The sequence below is a fragment of the Myotis lucifugus genome, unplaced genomic scaffold, assembly GCF_000147115.1.
Source record: "Myotis lucifugus unplaced genomic scaffold, Myoluc2.0 scaffold_604, whole genome shotgun sequence".
NCBI classification, from domain to species: domain Eukaryota; kingdom Metazoa; phylum Chordata; class Mammalia; order Chiroptera; family Vespertilionidae; genus Myotis; species Myotis lucifugus.
Window position 1 is genome coordinate 424,123 of NW_005871652.1, and position 8,538 is coordinate 432,660.

The following is an 8,538-nucleotide window of genomic DNA, read 5'->3' on the forward strand; positions in this document are numbered from 1 at the left end:
CCTTCGCTGCGAGGGGTGCGGGCCAGGGTGGAGGTGAGGGGGGCGGGGGGGGGACAGTGTGCTAGAGACAACACTCTACGGGGTCTCCCGCAGCGCCGGGAGGGGCAGCACCCGCCTCTCTGGGCTTTGCTAGGACACTAGGGACCCAGGCACAAGGGTGTTCTCAGCCCCCGTCTCCTGTCTAATGAGCGACAGTGTGAGTCTAACCACTCACCCTCACATGCCTCCACACGGACACGCTCTCACACACATGTGAATGCTTGCACACCCACACCCGTGCACACACGCACTAGCACACACCACACACGGACAGCCGTACTCTCACCTGTATACAGCCACACACCCAGCCCCTCAGCAAACCTCCCTGCCCCAGCTCTTCAGGGCCACAGCTCTCTGTCCCACACGCACCTGTGGCTGCATCCTCGCACCGACCTGAGGCCCAGGAAGCGCGGGTCACTGTGTCCCTCTAACACAGGCAGGCGAGGAAGCCGGGTTCACTGGTGTCTTTCAAGAACCTGGTGAGGGACCTGCAGGGTTTGGAAGGATGAATGGGGCTTGAGGCAGGATCTGAACCTGTGGGGCTGCCAGGAGTGGAAGTGGGGTACGGGATGGGGGTGGGGGCTGCTCTCTTTCTCTTCCGCAGGCCTGGTGGCTGCTCTGAAGTAAAGTCCGGGTGGAGAGTGGCCTTGGCAGACCTGGTATGAATGTGGACTCAGCTCACACAAGCTGTGTGTCCTGGGCAAGTTGCTTCACCTCCCTGAGCCTTGGTGTTTTCATCTGTTAACTGGGAGCAAAAATCCCGCCTCACAGGATTGCTGTAAGGATTAATATGCTTTAAAAAGATTGGCACAGCCCTAGCCGATTTGGCTCAGTGGACAGAGCATCAGCCTGTGGACTGAAGCGTCAGGGTTCGATTCCGGTCAAGGGCACATGCCCAGGCTGCAGGCTCGATCCCCGGTAGGGGGCGTGCAGGAGGCAGCTGATCAATGATTCTCTGTCATCATTGAGGTTTCTCTCTCTCTCCCTCTTCTTTCCTCTCTGAAATCAATTTAAAAAATATAAAATGATTGGCACATACTATGTACATAACTTAGGGCTAAAAATAAACAAAAGTGATTGAACAAGGTGTGACGATTTATTACCTCACCAAGCTTCCCTACACCCACGGGAAACCTGAAGAAACTCCACTTACTGGATGTGTATGAAGCACCTACTGTGTGCCCGTATGAGCAGGACAGATGTGCCAGTCCTGGAGTCACTACTGTATTGAGCTGGGTGCTCAGGTACCCTCATGCTCCACCCCCATCAGAGCAGCCCTGCCTCCTGAGTCTGGCTGGGGGAGGGTAGCTCTGAGGGGACTGATCCCCATGGGTGCCCAGTGCCTTGCAGGGCCGGCTGTGTGCCTGCCTGCTGTGGAGAAGGAAAGACGGGTCTGCCTGTGGCCAGGCTCTGGTCCTGCTACGAACCCCGGGGCTGGGAGGCAGAGGGCCTTTCTCTTCTTCCTTCGGTGGAGGGACTCCATCTGGCTCGGACGGAGGGCTCTGACTCACCGTGACGCAGGATGCTGCTCACAGCTGCCGATGCTCCCAGCTGGCAGCCTGGCAGCTCTGGGGGCAGAGGGGGCAGGGAGGTGGACCCCTGCAGAGAGGATGGGACAGGTCACAGGGGAGAGAGAGGATGCTGGGGAGCTCACGGTGTCCCCCTTCAGCCTAAGGCAGGGACAGGTGGATGAGGCTGGGCAGTGGCCCCACCCAGAGCCACTTGGTCACCCATTCAGAGGTGTCCCTGGGGTGGGGTGAGGGGTTCTGGCAATCCCAGCCTCTGGCATTCGTGCTGGTCATTTCCACACGGACTCAGTTCTCTCATTGTCCAGACTGGCGCTCAGAGAGGGACAGGGGCTTGCCTGAGGGCACACAGCAAGTGGAGACTGAGCCCACGTCTCCCTGCCTGGCAGCTCAGCCCTGGCACTGGCCTGAGACTGGGCCATGCAAGGGTGGGCAGCTCCTCCTTGGATGCCCACAGTCACCTTCCCAGTCCTTGGAATTCTGCTGAAGCAGACGATTCCCAGATTCCCAGACAGCTCAAGATGTGTGGTTGTCCTTCCCCCGGGCAGGCTGTCCTTCCCCAGCTCAGCCCATGGCCGATCTGCCCTGACCTTCAACCACCCTCCCAGCATGCTCCTGGCCCCACCCACCCATGGGGGACAGGAGAGACAGGCCGTCTGGTGGGTGAAGGGGTCAGAGGAGAGAGCGCCCAGGTTGTGCCCTTCACACCCTGAATCCCATTCTCCTGTCATGATTTTGGGTATCCAGGCAGAGCCCCCAGTCCTCTGGTCTGCCCCACTCTCCTACCCAGTGGCAGACACTCACCCTGAGTGCCCAGCCCCGAGCGGGGCACTGGAGCATGCAAAGCAGATGTTCAGTGTCTGATCGGAGAAAGATTAATCAACAGAGCCGTTCCAGTGAATCAGACTCAGTCCTGCCCGGGCAGTCCTGGGAGGGGGGAGCCCCGGCGTCAGTAACTCGGGTCGTGGCTGACAGTGAGCCTCCCAGGCCAGCCACGTGCAGTGAGAGGAGACTTGCTTCTGCTTCAAGACAATGGTGCCCCTGCAGTGGCATTTTGAAGGTGGAGTGGGATGTGCAGGCAGAGATGGTGGAGGGCTCCTCGTATACAGAGGTCAGAAGGCAGGGAGGTGGAGGGCACCAGGGGACTGGCATATATGACGTCTGGGGGACCAGTGGGAGGGGACAAGACTTCAGGCTGGGATTGCCACCTCCAGGCCTCTAGCATCTCCCCGGCACTGGCGTTCCCAGGAGCTGGGTATGCAGAAGAACAGGGTGGAAGCCAGACAGAACTGGGTTTGACTCAATGTGTAGTAGGCGCTCAATGAATATTTGTTGACTGAATGGAAGAAAGTGAGACTTGTCCAGGGTCACACATCTAGATAGTGGTTATAGCCAGGACTAACGGATTCAAGCTTCCATTCATCCAGCTAATGCTAATACCTACTGTATGCCTGGCACTGTGAGACAGACAAGGTCCCTGGGGGAGGAAGGCATTACTGCAGCAATGGCCCAGGTAAACGGAGCATCACAGCCCTGACAAGCACGGGGAAAGCACTGGAGAGTGTGGGGGAGAAGGCCTTGATCTGGTCTTGGGCGTGGAGGAAGCGAGCATCCAGGGGAAGTGACATTGAGAGTCCACAGCTGACAGATGAGTGGGACTTGGCACAGCTGGGGTCTGGAGTGGGAGGAAGGGCTTAATTCCCAGGAGGAAGAGAGGGCCACGGTGGCCAGAGCACAGAGGCCGAGAGGAAGGAGGTGGCAGGAGCCAGCTCCCCCGGGGCCTCCCACTGGATCTGGCCTCTGTCTGAAGAGCGATGGAAGCCCCATCCCCTGTTTGCTCATCTGCAAACCAAGCTTCTTTCCAGTCACTCCCCGCTGGGGCTAAGGCCCGGATGAGGCTCCCAGTCCAGTTTCCTGTTTCTCTGGGGGCCCAGCCTGCCTTGGGGTCCCGAGGCCCAGGGCTTGGGGCCTTTCCAGGAAGCCCGAGAAAGAAGGCCACGGACTGACCTTAGAATGTGCTCACTCTTAGCTCCAGGCTCGAGACTGTGGGCTTCCAGCTGAGGTCTCTCATAAGCAACCAGCTGGACTAGGTGGGGAAGGGAGAGACAGAGGGGCAAGCCCCAGTCTGATGGAGGAGACACAACCATTGTGCTACACACAGGCCTTCCCTGGGGAAGCTTCCAGCCTGGTGAGTAAGCAGGTGCATTGAGTTAGTCTCTAAAAGGCCTGGCCAAAGAAACATAAAAAAATGCTCAAAGTCCCTGATCATCAGAAAGATGTAAATTAAAACGACAGCAAGGTATCACCTCACACCTGTCAGAATGGCTACCATCAATAAATGACAAATGACAAATGACAAATGCTGGCAAGGATGTGGAGAAAAAGGGAACCCTAGTGCACTGCTGGTGGAATGCAGACTGGTGCAGCCACTATGGAAAAGAGTATGGCGTTTCCTCAGAAAATGAAATATGGAGCTGCCATTTGACCCAGTGATCTCACTTTTAGGAATATACCCTAAGAAACCCAAAGCACCAATCAGAAAGAATGCATGCAGCCCTATCTTCATAGCAGCACAATTTACAATAACTAAGATCTGGAAACAGCCCAAGTGCCCATCAGTAGATGAGTGGATAAAGGAGCTGCGGTACATTTATGCCATGGAATACTATGCAGCAGTAAAAAAGAAGAATGTCTTACCCTTTGAGATAGCATGGAGGGACCTGGAGAGTATCATGCTAAGCAAAATAAGTCAGTCAGAGAAAGACAAGTATCACATGATCTCACTCATATGTGGAATCAAATAAATTGATGAACGGAGTGGATTCAGAGACATAGAAGCATGGAACAGAGTGCAGAATCTTGGAGGGAAGGTGGGAGAGGGTGGGTGGGAGGGAGGCAATCAACCAAAGACCTTGTATGCATATATGTATAACTCATGACACAGACAATAGGGTGCAGAAGGCCTGGGGTGGGGGGCGGGGTGGGCTAGAGGGGGTCAATGGGGAAAAGGGGGGACATATGTAATATTTTCAACAATAAAGATTTATTTAAAAAATCTATATAATAAAAGGCTAATATGCAAATCCACCCAGTGGTGGAACGACCAGTCACTATGAGGGCACACTGACCACCAAGGGGCAGCCGCTCAATGCAGGAGCGCCGCTCAGCCAGAAGCCGGGCTCAGACTGGCCGAGCGCAGTGGCAGTGGTGGGAGCCTCTCCCGCCTCCGCAGCAGCACTAAGGATGTCCAACTGCTGGGCTCCTGGACTGCAAGAGAGCGAAGACCGGGCTGAGGGCCCCCCCTCCCAAGTGCACACATTTATTTTGTGCACTGGGCCTCTAGTAAGTAAACAAAATAAAATGCCTGGCCAGGCCTGGTCCACTGTGGTTCTTCAGGACAGAATCCCTTTCTCAGGGTTCGGAGGCTGTATCCCTGGGCCGGAAGGGGATCCCCCCCCCACTTAGGACTAAGACACAGACATAAATAAGACTCACCTGAGATGCTTTTCCTGAGCCGTGAGTGTCATGCAGCATCCGGCCACCAGGGGGCAGCCCGAGACCGCACTATTCTTCACTGTTTTCCTTTTCCTTTCTCCCTTGGCCAAGTGACCCAGAAAGTACCGCGCCACTGTTCTGGGCCCTGGGAGACTAGGGAAGACCTGCCCCTGCCCCTGCTCCCTGCTCCCTGCCCCGGGAAGCTGCCAGCTTGCTGAGCAAACAGGGGTGGGGTGTCCCCAGCACAGACAGACACCCGCAGCTCCTGGAGGGGCAGGCTTTCTGGTGGTCACCATAGGCCCATCCTCAGTAGGGGAGAGCCCTCCTGGCCCAGGTGCGGCCATTGGTGGGGGCTTGGGAGGCAGTTTCAGGTGTTTGTGTTAAAAACAGCAACAATAATGATCATGGCAGCTGAGACCTTCCCCTGTGCCAGCTGCTGAGCTGAGACCCGTCCTGTCCTGTTTAATTCTTCCAGGAACCCGAGGACACGGGCCCAAGTGCTGGCCACACCGGGGCAGCCCTTAGTCGCCCAGCATCCCCTCTATCTTGACCTCTGGGGTGATGCTGAGCCTGGTCGCTCTGGGGACGGGCACATCGCCTCCCTGCCTGCCTCTGGCTGTTGGCACAGGCTGTGCACTCCCCCTCCACCCATCCACCTCACACGGGCCCCTGAGTCCCACCCACAGAGGTCTTCCCTGTTTCACTCCCTCACTCATCAAACATTGATGGGATCGGCCCCTGCCACGTGCTGTCTGCCCAAACAATGGGGTACAGTTGGGAGTCATCAGACAAGTCCCCACTATCTTGGCGGTTAGCGTAGGTGGCAGCAAACTCTGACCCATGGGTCAAATCCAAACCTTAGCATGTTTTTTGTAAATAAAGTTTTATTGAAACATATCCATGCTCATTTGTTTTACTTACTATCTCCGGCCGCTTCACCTCCAATGGCAGAGTGGTATAATTTCAACAGAAATAATATGGGCCTGAAAGATGAAAATATTTACTATCTCACCCTTTGCAAAATAGTCTGCCAACACCTGGCTTAAAGTCAGAGAGAACACAGGTATTAACAAGTCACTGGAATAAATAAATGAATCAACAAATTGCGAACGCCAGGAGGGAGGGACATAACAGAGGGCGGGAACTGAGACTTAGGGTTAGACTGGTCACCTCTTCTTCTCACCTCCCACTCCTGAGCCTGACAACATGCTGGCCCATCTGAAGGCCAGGCCGTGGGCTGGAGTGGCCTCCTGGGTTGTGCCAGGCAGGGGTGAGGGTCCTGCTGAAACCTGTGGCTTTGGCCACTGTTCTCCTCCTCCCACTGCCCGACCTCACCTGGCTTCCCAGGTCCACCGTCTCCTAGTCCCCCGGGAGGCGGGCAGCGAGGAAAATGCTGTTTACAAAAAGGACAACGGAGTCTGGAGTCTCGTTATGTTGACTGACTTGGCCAAGCCTCGCTGAGCTGCAGGCAGAGACCGTGATGTCGCGGGAAAGCCCCAGACTGGATTTAGGACCCTACGGTTCAAGTCCAGGACTCATTTGAGCAAATCTGTTCCCCTCTGGGCCTCAGTGTGTTCATCGGTCACTGAGAGGGCTGGGGGAATGGACCGGTAAACTCTTTTCTGGACCTGCCCGCACGCTGGGGCTCGCCCGTCTCTCTCCAGGGCTCAGGTTGGATCTGTAAAATGGGGAGAGAAATGCGAGGCTCTCCCACACTCCTGGGCCCCAGGCCAGGGAGATCACAGATGGGAACGTGCTTTGAGCTCCGTGGAAGAAAGTAGCTCTATAAACCCAGGGGGTTATTAGGGTGATGGGGATCCAGGCATGGGCTGATGGTCCGAAGGCCCGGGGGTGATGTTCCCTCTGACCAGCAGAGGGCACTGTGGGGAAGCTAAGGCTGGATCCTGAGCTGGAATCACTTTGTCCCTCCTAAGACACAGACCCAGGCCCTACTGAGAGCCAAGCCTTAGGGCTGGGAGTGGGGACGTGGTTGCAAAGAATGGGACCCGCGATGCTCCCAGTCTAGGGGTGGGGACGTGGAACACATAGGCCTAAACACAGAGGAGAGCTATGGGGATGGGGTGGCAGGCAGGGGTGGTATCCCTTTCGGGGAAATCAGGAAGGAATGTCCGGCCTGCGGCTCAGGTCAGAGGTCTGGGCTGGAGAGCCAGGGGGTAACATGGACAGAGCGTGTGGGCTGCCGGGCTTCCAGCCCTGACTCTGCCGCCTAAAAGCAGTGACGTCACCTCCCTGGGCCTCACGTCCTCACCTGTGAAATGGGAATAACAATACCACTCACCTCCCAGCTGCCTCGAGGATGACGTAGCTCCTCTTGGGTAACAGCGCTAGAGCAGGCCTGACCCGGACAAGCCCTCCAATGTCGCTGCTGTGGCCGGACGTCCACGGTTTGGACGTTGGCAGCTGAAGCCATGAAGGGTCCGTGTCCATTTCGGGGGAGAGTGATGAGGACAGGACTGAGATCGGGGCTGATGGAGAAGGAAAAGGAGGAGAGAGGGGCACAAAATGGGGGGAGGGTGCAGTGAGGCGAGGGAGGGAGTTTGGAGGAGGAACGAGTAGCCAGGCACCTGGTGTGGCCCAAATTAAGCTCTGGCTGAATCACCTCCCCGCCCCTCTTCAGCTGTGTGACCTTGGGCTTGGCCCTGGGCCTCTCTGAGCCTCAGTCTCCTCCTCTCTATAATGGGGAAATAGCTCCTGCACCACAGGGTTCCAAGGTTCCTTGGCTCTGGGAGATGTGTAAATGGCCCCCCATTGGAGCCCCCACTGCCATGAGGGCTGGGGTGGCTCTGTCCCCACCATCACCCAGGCCTTTTGTTTAGAAAACCAGTCCAAGAGGAAAACCCCAAAAACAAACACACCCCAGCTGATCTCCGCCGCCCTGCCCAGCCCTGCCCAGCCCTGCCCAGCCCACTCTACCTTCCCAGCCAGAGAAGTGGGCGGGGTGGGTGGGGGGAGAGATCAGCGCTCTGGGAAAGTGTTCTTCCCAGTGTGTGCGTGGGGGACAGCAACCGGGTCAGGGTGGGGCTGACAGAGGCCCCCAGGACTCTCCTGAGAGTGGGATGTCCCCGTCCCAGCAGGTGGTGAAGACCCCATGCCGGGGTCTGATGGGGGAGGCCAGCAATCCGGCTTTGAGATCTGCTGGGAAGGGCAGGAGCCACTTTGAGGAGGGGGCTGGGTGGGGTAAGAGGAAGTGGCCGGGGCAGGACCTGTATGCGGATGGGGACACTTTAGGAGGCTTGGAGGCGGCAGCCTTGGAAATAAGGAAGTCAGACGTGCAGGAGAGGCAGGCGTGTGTGTGTGTGTGTGTGTGTGTGTGTGTGTGTGTGTGCAGAGGGGACGGGGACACAGATGGATGGCCAGCAAATCCAGTTAAAAATAAACATCCTCAGGACTCCGCACCTTGATGGGTGAAGGGTCCTTAGGCCTCCTGCCTTTTGGTCTTCACTGACCAGCCTAGGAA